This window comes from Motacilla alba, chromosome 3, assembly GCF_015832195.1.
Source record: "Motacilla alba alba isolate MOTALB_02 chromosome 3, Motacilla_alba_V1.0_pri, whole genome shotgun sequence".
NCBI classification, from domain to species: Eukaryota; Metazoa; Chordata; class Aves; order Passeriformes; family Motacillidae; genus Motacilla; species Motacilla alba.
In genome coordinates this window covers 99018793-99033115 of record NC_052018.1, presented here as the reverse complement: position 1 = coordinate 99033115, position 14323 = coordinate 99018793, and the positions used below count along the sequence as shown (strand labels likewise).

General features: G+C 37.7%; 1 protein-coding gene across 30 annotated transcripts in view; it reads right to left on the bottom strand.

Moving 5' to 3' along the window:
- Positions 1 to 14323, bottom strand: part of LOC119698727 (WD repeat containing planar cell polarity effector) — a 148594-nt gene that overhangs the window by 122479 nt on the left and 11792 nt on the right. The window contains exon 1 of one of the 30 annotated variants that reach the window (XM_038131095.1): positions 8645 to 9497. The exons of 28 other annotated variants lie outside the window; for them this stretch is intronic. The gene's annotated coding sequence lies outside the window, so the exon portion shown is untranslated. Of the gene's footprint in view, positions 1 to 5785; positions 8621 to 8644; positions 9498 to 14323 lie in introns of those variants that run through there. One more of the 30 variants, XM_038131091.1, reaches the window with a different exon arrangement.

Sequence of the window (14323 nt, the reverse complement as noted above, 5' to 3'; positions counted from 1 at the left end):
GGAGATGGTTCCTAGATTCACACTGTGAGTTAAGTTCTCTCTCCCCCTTTGAAACCAAAAAATGAAAATACTTGCAAGCAGACTTAAAGTCAAAATAAAACATCAATTTATCACACAGGTCTTTCCTGAGAGATCCCTTTTCCTTCTGTGTATCATAAAACCAGAACTGCAGGCACACTTGCCTTCATCCTGTGCTACAAATCTTTCATTTAAAACTGCTAACTTCTCTGCACACATTTCTCACAAGTTTTTAAACACCATTTTCACCTTCACTGCTTTCAGAAACTCCACAAAAGCACAACTTTACACAATGGCACCACCTTGTGTTTCAAACACCAATTTCCAATGCTTGTGCTGACCTCAACTTCATGCCTTTCCCTTACAGTGGATGAAAAAAAAACTTATTTCAATACAAACATATAAAATATGGTAATTCAAAATTTAATATATTATTTTGTAATATAGAAATATATTATACAATATAATGATTTCTTTCAAATGAGACTTATCCCATTTTCTGCCAGTTTAAATTTGAGTCATTCATACCCAAAATTACCTACAATAAAACCTCTGTGAGCACATTTTTAATTTAGTCGCTGGTTGTTTTTCATATAAAAGAAATGCTTAGATCCTGATGGATGAGCTATTTTGGGGTCAATTAAATTGTCTCTAAAGCAGGATTCACCTGCTTGGTTAAATGGAAATCACATATATGTATCTTAAACCCAAGAAATGGATAATTCAAAAATATAAGTCTGGAAAAAAAAGTTTACTTAAAAGATTAAAAGCAGACATTATAGTATTAGTAAAACTTGTCATCTATTCCCCAACCTTTTATTCTTATGGTCAGGGAGGCAGCCTTGACATTTAGAAGTGGCAACCACCTTACTAATCCTACAACTCTACTTAAAGTTCTGAATAACCTGGCAAATCTTCATCTGTGTGAGCTGAAACACAAGTTCCTCACCAGGCAGACTTTTCGTTTTTGAAAGTGGAAAGTGAGGTAATTTTGCACCAAAAAATGGTTCGGTTGCTTACATTTTACAATGTTAATCTTTATCTTTGAAACTCACTTTACCTAGGCTGGATCTTAAAAAAAATAATCAGTGACCTTTTCTTGGGGAAAGCAACCATGTTCTTCACAACTTCTCAGAAAAAGAAATCAGTTCTAGTAAATAACATCCACAAAAGTTCCATTTCTACTTAGGGTGCTCCAGTGTCCCTCTTCTCAATGTTGATTTGGCAGTACCTAATCCTTTGAGCCCCCTCTTAAAGGCATTGTGCACCACGCTCTTCAGGCTCCTCATTTCCAATAAAAGCATTCCCAAGGCCTAGTCAAATGTACACTGGATTCTGGGATTCAGAATAACCAACTTTTCACAATCTAAACTGTTAGTGGTTCTTCTATATCTCATATGCTCCTTCCTACAAACCTAACCCTTGCTTCAGGTGCAGTCCTTATACTTATTCTACACTTCCACCTGCTATTTTCCTCTTCATCTTAACCTTAATGTAATTCTTGTAAAAAAACCAACCAGCCACCACCACCACCAATTAAAAACCCCAGCTGTATCTTTATATTACTGACTATACTCAAGTCACATTTGCTCAATATAAATAAAGGTAGAATTTATAAAGGTAAATTTTGTCAAAAAATACCTACATATTTCCTCAGATATTTACAAGGGATTCCACTGCACAGTATTTGAGGCTGCTGATATAATGGTCACACATCCCCCCCTGAGTCACCATTATCATGAAAACACCAGTTTTCTAAAATCTTCTTGTGCAGGCTTCTGCACACCTTTTGCCAAAAATTTTTAGCATTATATCTTCGAAGGAGCTCCATGACTGTGAAGGTCCTGACAACAGACCTCTTTGAAAAAAGCCAAAGCTGCTGATTTTCCCTCAGCTATGCTGGTACAACTGATTATAAGGCATGCAAAGGAAAATGTTCAATTTAAAACCAGTTCAGTTCCGTGAACCAGTGCACCAAGCAACCCTACAAGCAGTTTGCCAGTGCAATTATGCTAGTGATGCAAGGACAGAACAAGAGCTGTGTCAGCTGGCAGGGCTGCCAAAAAGATGACTCTTAAAACTGCATTCTCAGGAGAGATATAATGGAACCTCTGATATGGGCAAGGCTTTTTCAGCTGGAGTCAGCTGGGCACAACAGCTCCACAAGGAGAGGATACCTCACAATGTGCCTGGAACAGTCATGTTTCTCCACAGCATAACAGTAGAAGCTGAATGTAACACAGTGTTATCTTCTATCAGTTATCTACCCTGAGATATCTATTCATTCCTTTTCCCCACTCTTCAGCCCCCTGCACTCCAATACCACAGATGTTGTGTAAGAGTTGCTGAACAAACACAAGCCTGGCATATTAAAAGTAACCCCAACTAGTCAGAGTTTACATTAACATGCCAGACTATAATCTGGGATGATTCAATTTGTTTTTATAAGCAGCAGAGGCTGGAACAATGAGAGGCATCTCACAGTGACATGGTCCTCACAGACTATGCCACACTTGCAGGCTTTGCTCCTCTGTTCTGCCTGTTCTCTGTTCTCCATACGCTTCCCTCTGCCAGCTCCTCTGGGAGGCCAAATCAGCAGCAGCACCTTGGCATGCCCCAAATATCTTGCACTGAGTTTTAGGCAGGTAAACAGCAGCTTTTTCTCATCTTTTTTTCTCTCTGAAGAAAAGGCTGGGGACAGAGCAATGGTTATCAGTAGTCATGGTTATCAATGGTTATAGACATCTGTTCAGGTGCTGGAGACAAAGGAGCAAACAAACTGAAGACTCTGACAAACATCTCTGTCCTTCCCGAATAAAATGGAATTGTAGGGAATCTGAACATTTAAATTCACTGCATTGCTTGGTCACAGCCCTGAAAAATGAGGCATACTGTGTCAGATGAAAATCAAAAGGCAAATTTAGGCACAAATTAACACAAGGCCACATGATAACTCCATCTCTGTGGACTGAAAGGCCATAAAGGTGACAAATTCTAAACCAAGCGGATGATGATGACAAAGTCAATGATGAAGAAAAAGAAGAAGAATGGTATTTTGACAAGCAGATATGCTAAAAGCTGTTAAAGACCGGACTTCTAAAATGAAACCCAGAAGCACTGCAGTCACAACACATCCCATCCCTGCCAGGAAGAAGGCCTTTCACACTGGACTACCACTACCCAATTCCTAAAGTAAATATGGAATAGCAGAAAAATGAATACATACTCTTGATTAAATTAACATAATCAAAGAGAACTGCCACTGACTGCATGCAAAATGCAATTGCATTTGCATGCACGTCAGAGCCATGGCTCCTGTTCAACACAAACAAACTTACTAGATCTGAAGAAGTTTAAAAGGTTTTGAGAATTCTTTGTTTGGGTCCTTTATAAGCAGAAAAATTCCAATTGCAAAAACCCTGATTTCTGTGCGGGAAATCCTGTACATAAATTCCTTTAAAAATACCTTGGTTTCTGGAGGGGGTATCTAGAACGTGAACCGGACTTCTCTGTACAGCCAAGCATTGCAGTACTGAAGGCCTTAAACAGTTTATTCCTTGTCTACATTGCTTTTGAGTGTGAATGCTAAAAGACTGAGGGAAGTCTAAAGGATACAATTGCTCTAGTTCAGTGTGCCAGTTCTTGAGCAGGGCAGATTATCACCAGACAAATGCAATAGCTCAACATCATTTGTACCCCTAATTCTCTTTTCCATGGCAACAAAGGGGTTCTCACCCTGTTGCAGAATGGCTAAGCTGCTTGTGAAATTAGGATTTCACAGTCCTGCACTGATGCAAGGTACAGCTCAGTGCCAATGGTGCACTTGCACCAATTTCAGTTTTCCTCCATTTGTCAATTGTACCCTGTGGACCTGCTACGTAAGCAACTGAACTGTTCCCAAAGCAGAGGCAGCACAAGAACCACAACAATCATCCCAAGGCAAACTGTCCCAGATTATGCATCAGATCCCTCAGGTACTTTATGCCCCTGTAAGCCCAGTTTAAAAGTAGCAGCATTTGGCACCCACTGACTGATTAACACATACAATCCACCTTAAGGGGAGCCTGAAGATATTCCTGAGAGTTTGATGAATCCATCACACTGGTTGCCTAATGCAGATGGTCACACATGATCCTTCCTTTCTATGTAGATTTACAAAGCAAACATGAAAGAAATAGTAAAAATTCTTTTGCATTCAGAAATGGGATTTAAGAAAATGAGTTCCTTCTTAAAAAACAAAAAAGCCTGTTAAACTGTTGTGCTGCCGTGCAGTAGTAATCTGTAGCCGTGCCACTTGATATCCTATAGAAGGCAAACACTATTGCTGTGTTCCAACACCCACTTTCACTCAGGGTGAACTGAGATTTCTCTCTGCCAAGCTACGACACAGATGAGAGTCCCAACAACATAAGGTCCTGTCTAATTTAAAGTATCCAAAATAATAAGAAGTTTAAGATAGGAGAAACAAACAGCAGCGCTGAAGCATATTATGTGCAAAAATCTTCCAGGGACTCCTGAAAGTAAAGAATTATAGACTTTGTTTTCAGCTTTACATGCTGATCAATCAATGCAGTATGACTCAATTTAAGAGGAGGCTTTGCTGTTAGGCAGAAACAGAGCAAAAACTAAGGTAAAGGGGACAGTTTGCTGTATAAGCTGTGGCACAAAACCTCTTTTTTTCATGCTGGGAAGAAGTCCAGAATCAGAGAGGCTTTTGCTCCACACTGCTACAGGCCATCAAGTTTTATTCAAGACATTTTTCTTTTCTTCATTTTCAGACTTCACTTTCTTCTCTTTGCAGCTCTCATCCCACCTGACAGAACAAGGCAGACTTCCTGCTCTGCCTTACAGTCTTCTGCCATTTCAGTGCAGCTATTGATAGGATCAGTCAGGATCAGTCTTCCTGAAGAAAGTCCAGCTATGTCTGTTGTGCCAGGAGTCAATTTCTGCTCATTCACGTGGAGGTGGGCCAGGGACCCAAAAGTGAGAGGAGTGCATTCTCTGAAAATGTAAGCTTTGGACAGCTAAATGGCAAAGGTCTCACAAGCCACAGACAAAGTCCAATTTTTCAAAACCTATTTAAAGTGTCTGCTCCAAGGAACAGAGATATCAGTGTCTTCAGGAACGGGGAGAACCTTTAAAAATGTTAAGACACAGAAAGTCCTTGGCAATTTTTCCTAGCTTCACCCTTAAACAGATTGGCATAATCTTTTTACTTCTTCCAAAAATCAAGAGCTGTAGACCTAACATACTTCAGTTATAGCAATTAAGGTCAGAAGCAACTGAAAATAAGTTCCTACAAAATGAATCAGGCAACCTTTCTGATCTCACCTACAGCAAGTAATTCATCCTACTGAACAATTTCATTACCAGTTACACATTGGAAATGTCATTTGTTCTTTTTATGTCACTAAATGACTCTCAAATTTATGTGGGCTTGCATATAGATGTTATGCTGTACACGATGAATAAGAAAAGTATACAATTGATAGCAGGTAAAATCCTTCCTATAACAATATTTATATTGTAGGGACTACATCAGTCTTTATCAAAAGTGGAATTTTTGTACTCCATAAAATTGTGGTCTGTCTTTAAAAACTTTAAGTTTTGATAGCTTGTTATAAAGAGAATGCTAACAAAAATGGGAAATTTTATGTTCAGGTTACCTCTCTAGAAACAAACAAGCAATTACTATTCCTTATTCAAACCTATTTCTTATATTTATGATTACTGATATTAATATATAAATAGTATTTAAATTAGTTACCTGAGCTAGAAGACGATCTGAATTCTCATTTAACTTGGGATGAAGTTATTCTTTGTTCCACAGAGAGAAAATGCTCATAATAAAATTATTGCCTCAAATCTTCCTTCCCTCCCTTCCAAAACCAAACCTAAGACTTACATTTCCTTCTTCTTCTGCAATTTGAGGAATGTTAACCATGCTTGTGTTCACAGGGACAAATGAAGATGACAACCAAGGAAGAAATTACAATAAAGCTCTGATCTGCTTCCACTAAAACATATACTTCAGCTTCTAAACAATATGCCACTCAAATGGAATGAACCCTACCTGACACTAAAATTACCAATGTTTGTAATGCCTGAGCACATTTTTGGACTAAATTAAACAAGCAAGTATTGCCTTTATCAAGTCTCCTAAAAGAAAAAGAACATTTAGTGACTTAAAAAGCAAGTCCATGTAGTGTGTTTCTGGCACTTCCTCTTAAAGAGAGAGTTCTGGGCACTTGTAAACTGTGAATTTTATATTTTTTTAATAATGGCATCTTGATTCTTGGTGGATTTCACTGGCAGTTGTGTTTGCAGCTTTGAAGTCTCCTCTAGGTCTGTCATTTGGTAAGGCTGTTGATGGGTGCCTGGGGTGCTTTGTCCTCCGGGAGGCTATTTTCCTTTAATTCATCTCTGATTAGACGCAATTTATGCATTTTCATCTGTTTTATGTAAAGATCAAAGGGATCATGGCTCCCAATGTCGACCCTATTATAGACAAAAGGGGAAGGCTGCACATTTTTGCTTGGTTGCAGTTTAAGCCTCAAAATACCCGTTCATACTACACAGTTCTTATGTCTCTCATAAACCCATGTTTTATATGGAGACACGTTTGCTTGCCTGTAAACACCTGCATGCTTTTATATTTATAGAAAACAAAATCGTGGGGTGAAATTCCCATTCTCAAATCTGCTACAATAATTTTGCCCAATGAGAACAATGAGATAAAAGTTTAAATTCAATATTGCAATAACAATACTCCTCTTACCAGTCCCATTAATAAATCCATGGCACTTCATCTAATCACAAACTGATATAGCTGGCCCTGCATCAGAAAGTCTGTTCAAAGCTTTCTCAATATATTTTTTGTCTCCAAGTTACAACAAAGACTGATTTTTATGCAATTTAAATAGAAATTATTCCCAACACAAGGTTAACTTTAAAATTTATTCCAATAGAATCAATATCCAGTAAGCCTTGATATAAACGACATTGATATTAACACCATTGTCACCAAAACAAGAGAAAAAATATAGATGTCACCAAAACTTACCTGAAGTGAAAAGACTTCTAAAATTAAGGAAGACTTATTTTATTACCATTTTTTAAAGCAAACTCAGTACACGTGCCAGCAAACATTTTGAGACGGGGAACTTCCAGGCTGTCATCCCAAGCCACTAAATACACACTGTAAATGCAAATGTCACTTCTCACTGCCAGTCAAATTGACTACCCCTGCACAACACTCAAATCCTCCTTTGTCTCACTAATCATGCATAGAAAGAGGGAGAAAATATTGTGAAGGCAGGTGGAAAGTGGGGAAAACCCTCCAAAAATCCACTTTTTTGGAAGAGGCATAGCACTATGTTTGGGAAGGCTTCTTATGTGGCAACATTGGGAGAACAAAGACTGCCTTAGTGGCTCATGATATTAAAAATTAAAGAATTAGGACTGTACTTCATCAGCAATGTCCAGAAGAGGATGTTCCAAATGAGGAACTCATAATAAATGGTGGCTCTTACCTTGAGCACAGTGGAGTCTATGTTTAGAAACTTATCAAGTTTAGAAACTTTGTTAGAATAATTATGGTCATTCTCTCACTGGAGTGACAGAGGCGCTGCGTAAATCAAGTGAGGTACAAGAAAAGAGCATTGAAAAAAAGATTCCCAAGAACTGTACCGCTTATTTGTTATTAAGATAATCCTAAGCAGACAAGAGTATTTAGAATTTATACTTTAAAAAATAGAAAGAAAAAAATCTATCAAATATAAAGGACTTTGCAACTTTCTGCTCCAGGCCAAGGTTTTTGCTCAACCTGAGTTACCACATGCCATTTGAAAAAAGTAAAAAAAAAAAAAGCAACCCACCATCACTTCAGGGAAGTTATGAAACTTATGAAAATTGTGACACTTTCTATGGATTAAAAGGAAATAATTCTTAAATGTGTTACAGTGTTCCCATGTACTTGTGTTCTTCCATAGCAGCCATCGCTGGGATTTTGCTGGTAATTCCCAATCTCCCAGAGCCATGCATGTGGTAACACATGGTCAGCGCAAACAGAGAGGGGAGATGTCAGTGTTCACTACAAGGTAATTGCTATTTTTTCTTCTTTGCAACACAGAATTGCCCTTAAAAAAACTTAAAAGCCTTGAAAGCCACAGTCACAAAAGAAGACAGGCTGATTTCTCAGCTTGCACCTGTAACACCACCACAATAAACTCTGGTCTTTGAAAGTTTCTAATACATCAAACCCAAAGAACAGGCAGAAGAGGTACTAACACAAACACACATCCCTGCCCTGCCAAAACACAAAAAACTCCAACTTACAGGACAATTCAAGCAATAATTATGGTAAAGAACCTCCAGCTGTCAATCTCATCTATAGTAAAAAAACAGTAGCTGACCTCTTGGAAAACGTGTCTGAAATCAAGACAAATTCTAAGCAAAAATAGCTATAGGGAAAGAAACCACCGACAAAGAAAACACATTTAGCAGAGTTCTTGAAATTTCAACAGGCAAGGAAACTTATGAGGTATTTAGGAATGAACATTCCAGAAGAAACGGAAAGACTACAAAAATAAAAAGTTAGGTGCTGCTTTTAAAAGACAAATATTACCTTGAGAAAATAGGTAACCATTCAAATTCATTTCTATGGAGCAAGAACGCTTTTCCTGTTTCAGGTCTGACTTGCCCTTTGCCCAGGGATCCCTTAAACTGCATTCAGAGACATGTAATCAAGTTTATATGGTAAAGGAATGGGGGAAAAAACTGCCCAAGGGCTAAAGGAAGGTCCTGTTTGGGGGAAGGCAGTGGGGCAGGGGGAGACAAGGTGAAGAACCCTTGCCTTTCCTCTCAGAAAGTTGTTAAAAGGCCTTGTTTGATTTTTAGTAGAATTCAGGGTCTTTTAATGCTTTTTATCTGAATTTACAGAATTCAAGAAGAAAAATCACTTTGAGATCTTTTCAAATCTGAAAGTATAAAACTGAAATTCTATATGTAACAAACTGACACAGGAAAAAAAAAAGGAACCAGGAATTAAATGCCTGTTGCTTTTTCCTCATTTTTCTTTTTTTTAAAATCACTTTATGATCCTCTGAAACCACAAAAGAAATTTCTGTGAATCTTCCTGAGACCTCAGACCAAGACATTTGAAAAAAAAAACAAAAAAAAAAAAAAAAAGGAAATGGGTGGCTAGACTGGAAATGGTTTATTCTTTCTGAAAAACAAAAATTTGCCTGCTAAAAGTAGTTAGCCCAGTTCTCTTCTTCTGGAATTCCAAAATTCACTCCAAGCAACTTGTGGATAAAAAGGCTCAGTTTGAATAATATTTCCAGCTCAAAACACTGATGTGTTCAAAGTGTTAGTTCTGATTAGAAGGCCAAAATTGAATAGAGAGGCAAGAACTAAACTGCTTCTATATATTGCAACTGGAAAACAAAATATGCTGCCCAGAAGTGAATAAGTCATTCATCAGACTACTGAAAAAGTAAAATTTACAAATTTCTCCTACCCATGCAGTAATTTCAGATAAAAAATAATGGAGAATCACACTGTGACTACAGTGAGATTTTCAAGTCTATTTTAAAATACAGTAGGAAAACAAATTCCTTTAAAAGCAAACTGAAGAACAAAACATGATAAAAAACCTCTGTTTTTTATTCTAATGACCACTGTATTTTCAAATTCCCTGTTTTACTGGTTTAGGCAAATAAAGACAACAATAGGATTACAATGATACACTTTCAGTTTTGCAGTCAGGTGTCTAATAAATCACTCTAAAACCCCTTTAGCAATTAAAATTAAAAAGCTTGTTCTAGATAGAGATATGCAATTTTATGCAGTAGGCTTTTAGAAATAAAATCCAGTTAAAAAAAAAACCCTTTTGTTCTCAAGCGTTTACATCTCGGATTAATTTTTAAAGTTTTCTATAAATCTTCAACATTGTTCAGATATATAACCTAAACATGAAATGTGGCAAAAGTCGACAAGGTAATTTATTGCACCCTGTAATCAACAATCTACACTGATCTTCAGAAAAGATAAAGTAGAAAATAGTTGCTCATTCTGTAAAGGAGATAAAAGCAAATGGGAAACTCTGAAAGAGTTCCAGAAATGCAAATGCATACATCATTTGTGCTAAAGGCAACACCAACATTCTCCCTCAAACGAAGTCATATATCAACATGTAAGAACAAGGAGGCATTCTTCTGTCAGCAGAAAACAAAGGAAACATAGCCCATGATGAATAAGTGAGTTCTGAAAACAAAATGGCAACAAGAATTACACACTACTTAAAAAATTATTTTCAGTGTTCTTGTATGCCACAACACATACAGGTTGTAATCCAAAGGACAGACAAAACAGTGAAGGATACTGCAACTTGTCTGATTTTCTATGCATTGGCGATGTACAAGCCCAACCTCATATTCCCAAACCTCCGTGTTAGGTTCCTCACTTTTCCCTCGAGTTTCCCAAATTCCCTCTACATTACATTCAGCTCATTCACTTCATTGTAGCCATGTCCTTCATTTCCGTTTTCCTTCCTCTCCTCTACCACTACATGTAACTCTGGTGCCAGCCAAGGACAAAGCAGCACACCATTGCTTCTGGAGTCTTCTCAGCCACCAGGACCTCCGTAGTTAATGACTGATATCAAGCGCCAAATTGAAAACTATCCTTGAGCTCAGGTCACAGTCTTTTCTTGAGCAATCTGAGGAAAGGAACACCAATTTGCATTTCCTTGAATTTAAAAAAAAACACATTCACATTTGAAGCTTTTAAAATCTCTGCCTTATCCACCAAATGTATTAAGTCAGCCAACATGTCCCAAAAATGAATGTGGGATGGAAGGTAGTGAATGTGTGAACTGGAAGGTAGACTGTGTGAACTTGTCCCTTCAGGTAAGAAAAAAAAAAGTCGTGTCCTTACTCAGCAGATTTTACTTCTATAAGTCAGGTGATGATAAAAATCCAAGAAGGGAAATAACAGTGCTCTGGATATAAATGCATCTGTTATCTATCTGCAAACTAGGGCTGCTACTTTGAGCTAAGTCTTTAGTTCATCATTGGAAGAAAAGAAAACTCTCAGGTACATTTCTTGTTAAATACCTAAGGTTGCAAAGCCAAATTAATTTTAGTATATGAATATATGTGTGTGTGTGTGTGTATATATATATATATATATATTTACTGATTTAAACGATAATCTCAATAGAGACAAAGTTTTCATATCAACAGAATTAGTAATTGCTCACTCTAGAACAGTAAGTTTTTACAAAGCCCAGCTTGAAATCTATTTTTGGCACATTCCAGATCTGTTTAGCTTTAACACTGACTTGCAAAAGTGTGTAACTTTTAAAAATTACCTATTAAATGATACAACATAGTCATTAAAAACACCCACTCTTCAAAGCTCTGAAAGATCTATTACAGGGTAGTCATGTAGGGTATGCGACATTCTGCTTGCTCCCTGCTCCTCCCAAAGTATGTTATCCCATTTCAGCTGCCACTACTGAAATAAGTATATAAATCCATAGTCACATTTCACTTTTGAAAACTAGAGCACTTAAAAATTGGCATTAGAACCCTGAATTTAGACACCCTGTGATTATCATAAAACTCCACTCTTCATAAGGCATGCTACTGGACAGTAAATGCCATTCCCTGATTCATTTTCAAACAATGCAACATCTTAATAATAAAAAGGAATGTTATCCAGGCTCTGAAGAAAGATGCATGGATGAGTGATAAGATAAAGTATCTTCAGATAAAAATTATGAAGGGTAACTCATTGTCCCCAGAAAGAAAAGGTGAAAATAGCAATGCATCTCTACCTAGTGAAAGCCATATATATTGCAGGATTTTTTTTCTGCACCTTTTCTAAAACATAGGCAAAAATCAGAACAAAATTTGATTATTAACACAGCTGTAATAAGCAGCCATAATAAGTGTCACAAAACCTACTTTTTGGTGTGCATGGATATGCCTTTCCCCAGAGGGATAAAACTCCTTATACCCTATTTCTGCCATATCCAACCACAAACCTGGGCAGATCCCTTTTTTCATCACTTATACTTTACAGCAAAAGTGTGCCCTGGAGCAACAGTCTTAAAAGGTAAACAATACCTCATTTCATAGCTTTTACTTAAGTGCAGAAAGTGAATTCTTTCTGTGTATTTCTGAGAATCAGAAAGAAGTGGCACACATGAAAATATTTGTCAAATAAAACCTGGGAGAGGTCCAAGAACACTTGAAGGTGTCAACAGGACTTGGAGGGGCAAAAGCCACTCAATTTTTTCTGCACAGAGAACAGGACAATAGTTGTCATGCTGAGGAAGCTGCCTCAGTTCTTGCTGAGCTCATTCCTGCTCTCATATTTCCAGGCATCAACTGCAGTTAAGGAAAAAAAAAAAACCACAGCTTTTTATTTTTTTCATACTGATTCATCAAGATAGTTGTATCTTTTTGCAGCATGATGAGTGCCTAATTACAATGATTCAAATCTCTTGTCACCTTCAGGCTAGACTACAGATAGCAATGGGTTTTAGCCAGAGCAGATAGGGAAAATGAACTTGACACAGCACGCAATGGTTTGTTAAGCACAATATAATATTAAAAACATCACTCCCCTTTTTAATCTAGCCAGGAGGAGGGAGAAAAATCACATGATTTTGAGTTCAAAGTTGCTAAATCCCTTCTTCAGCAGGGGAACATGCTTGTCTGATTACATTTTCAGGTTGAATGCATTTGTCACTCTATCACCTTTCTCCACATTCAGTCCTGTTTTGAGCCCTGTTGGCTTCAGACAGCTCTTTCTCCTCCTCAAATCACTGTAATTTCTCAGAAGTTCTTCCAGTCTACTCCCATTTTCCTTCTTGGGAAATGGTTATATGCAGGCTGGGCCCTCTAGTGCATGGTGATGTCAATGCACCACATTCCCAGTGCTCTTGGCTTTGTTTTCCTCTACCAAGCAACTTCTGTCAGGGCACCTATTGCGTTCAGACGCCTTTTTCAAAGGGACCCTATTTCTGCTTTCATAACTTCAAAAGAAGGAGGAGTTGTCTGAGTGACACCACCCTGGCTGTCCTGTGGCTTATTGCCAAGACTCGAACTGAAGCACTCAGCCCCATGAACGGCAACTTCTGCTAAACCCCTGCAAAAAGAGCATCAAAAGCCCAGCAAGAAACCTGGGAGATGAGGACAGAGAAGCAGATTCCTCACAAGGACAGAAGTTCAGAACTTGAACCTACTCAATACTTCCAATAAAGGTCCTTTCTGAGGCCAGTGACCGGCACTACCTTTGAGATCAGAGGGCTGCACACAACGGGCCACGGTGGGGGCTCTCCTTGCTGTACTTTCAGCTTTGGCTTAAGACAGAGAGTAAACCCCTGAGGCTGTGATTCCCTCAGTCACTCTGCTGCATGTCCTGTCCAAACCCTTCAGCATTTAGAAAACCATCTTGATGCTCCTCTACTGCATTTTTGATTCCTGAGGTTCTATTTCACGACCATTAACTTAATTATCCATATAATCTCAAACCATTTGCTTGTCTTTCACTTTTTGTTTCTTAGGATAAAAAGGACCTTGCTAACAGGCAAAACTGGAGATGATTAAAATGCTTTAAATAAAACCCCTGCAATTATACTTAGAAAACCCAGGTATTTTTACATCACTTAAACAATTTAGGTTTTTAAAGTAATGAGTGAAATGTCTGTAAAATAGGCAGTATTATGTACATAACCAAAATTTACACTGATAAAGCCTGCAATAGTCCAGGAGGAAAACATAACAAAACATAACATAATAAAGAAACTGGCAATGGTACAGTTAGTGTGAATGGCATCAGAGTAACCTGCATTAATTCTCAAAACAGCATATAACTTCACTATGTCTGTATGATCTCTAAACTGATAAAGCCCATTTTAAAAAAAATTTTAACACATCATCAAAGATCAACAGACATAGATATGAATGTCCTCCATATGAATGACTGCTCTTTACACCCTGATGAAGCTTTTCAGCCACAGTCATTAACAAAGAAAAAGGAAGTCCTATTGAATAAAAACTCTCGGTATAGCCCAAGCTGCCCATTTTGTTACAACTTCCCAGGTTACTGACAATTAAATGCACCTCTTGACTGCATCACACCCAGGCTATGTTGTTGAAAGCAAGATGTATTTTGTTTTGTTGTTACAAAAGCTTTTAAAACAGCTTCTGCCAGCAAAGGCCTTCCTAGTTTTGGAGGAGAAAAAGTCGTTATTAGAATCTTGTAAATGTCACAGAACATGAGGGAATAC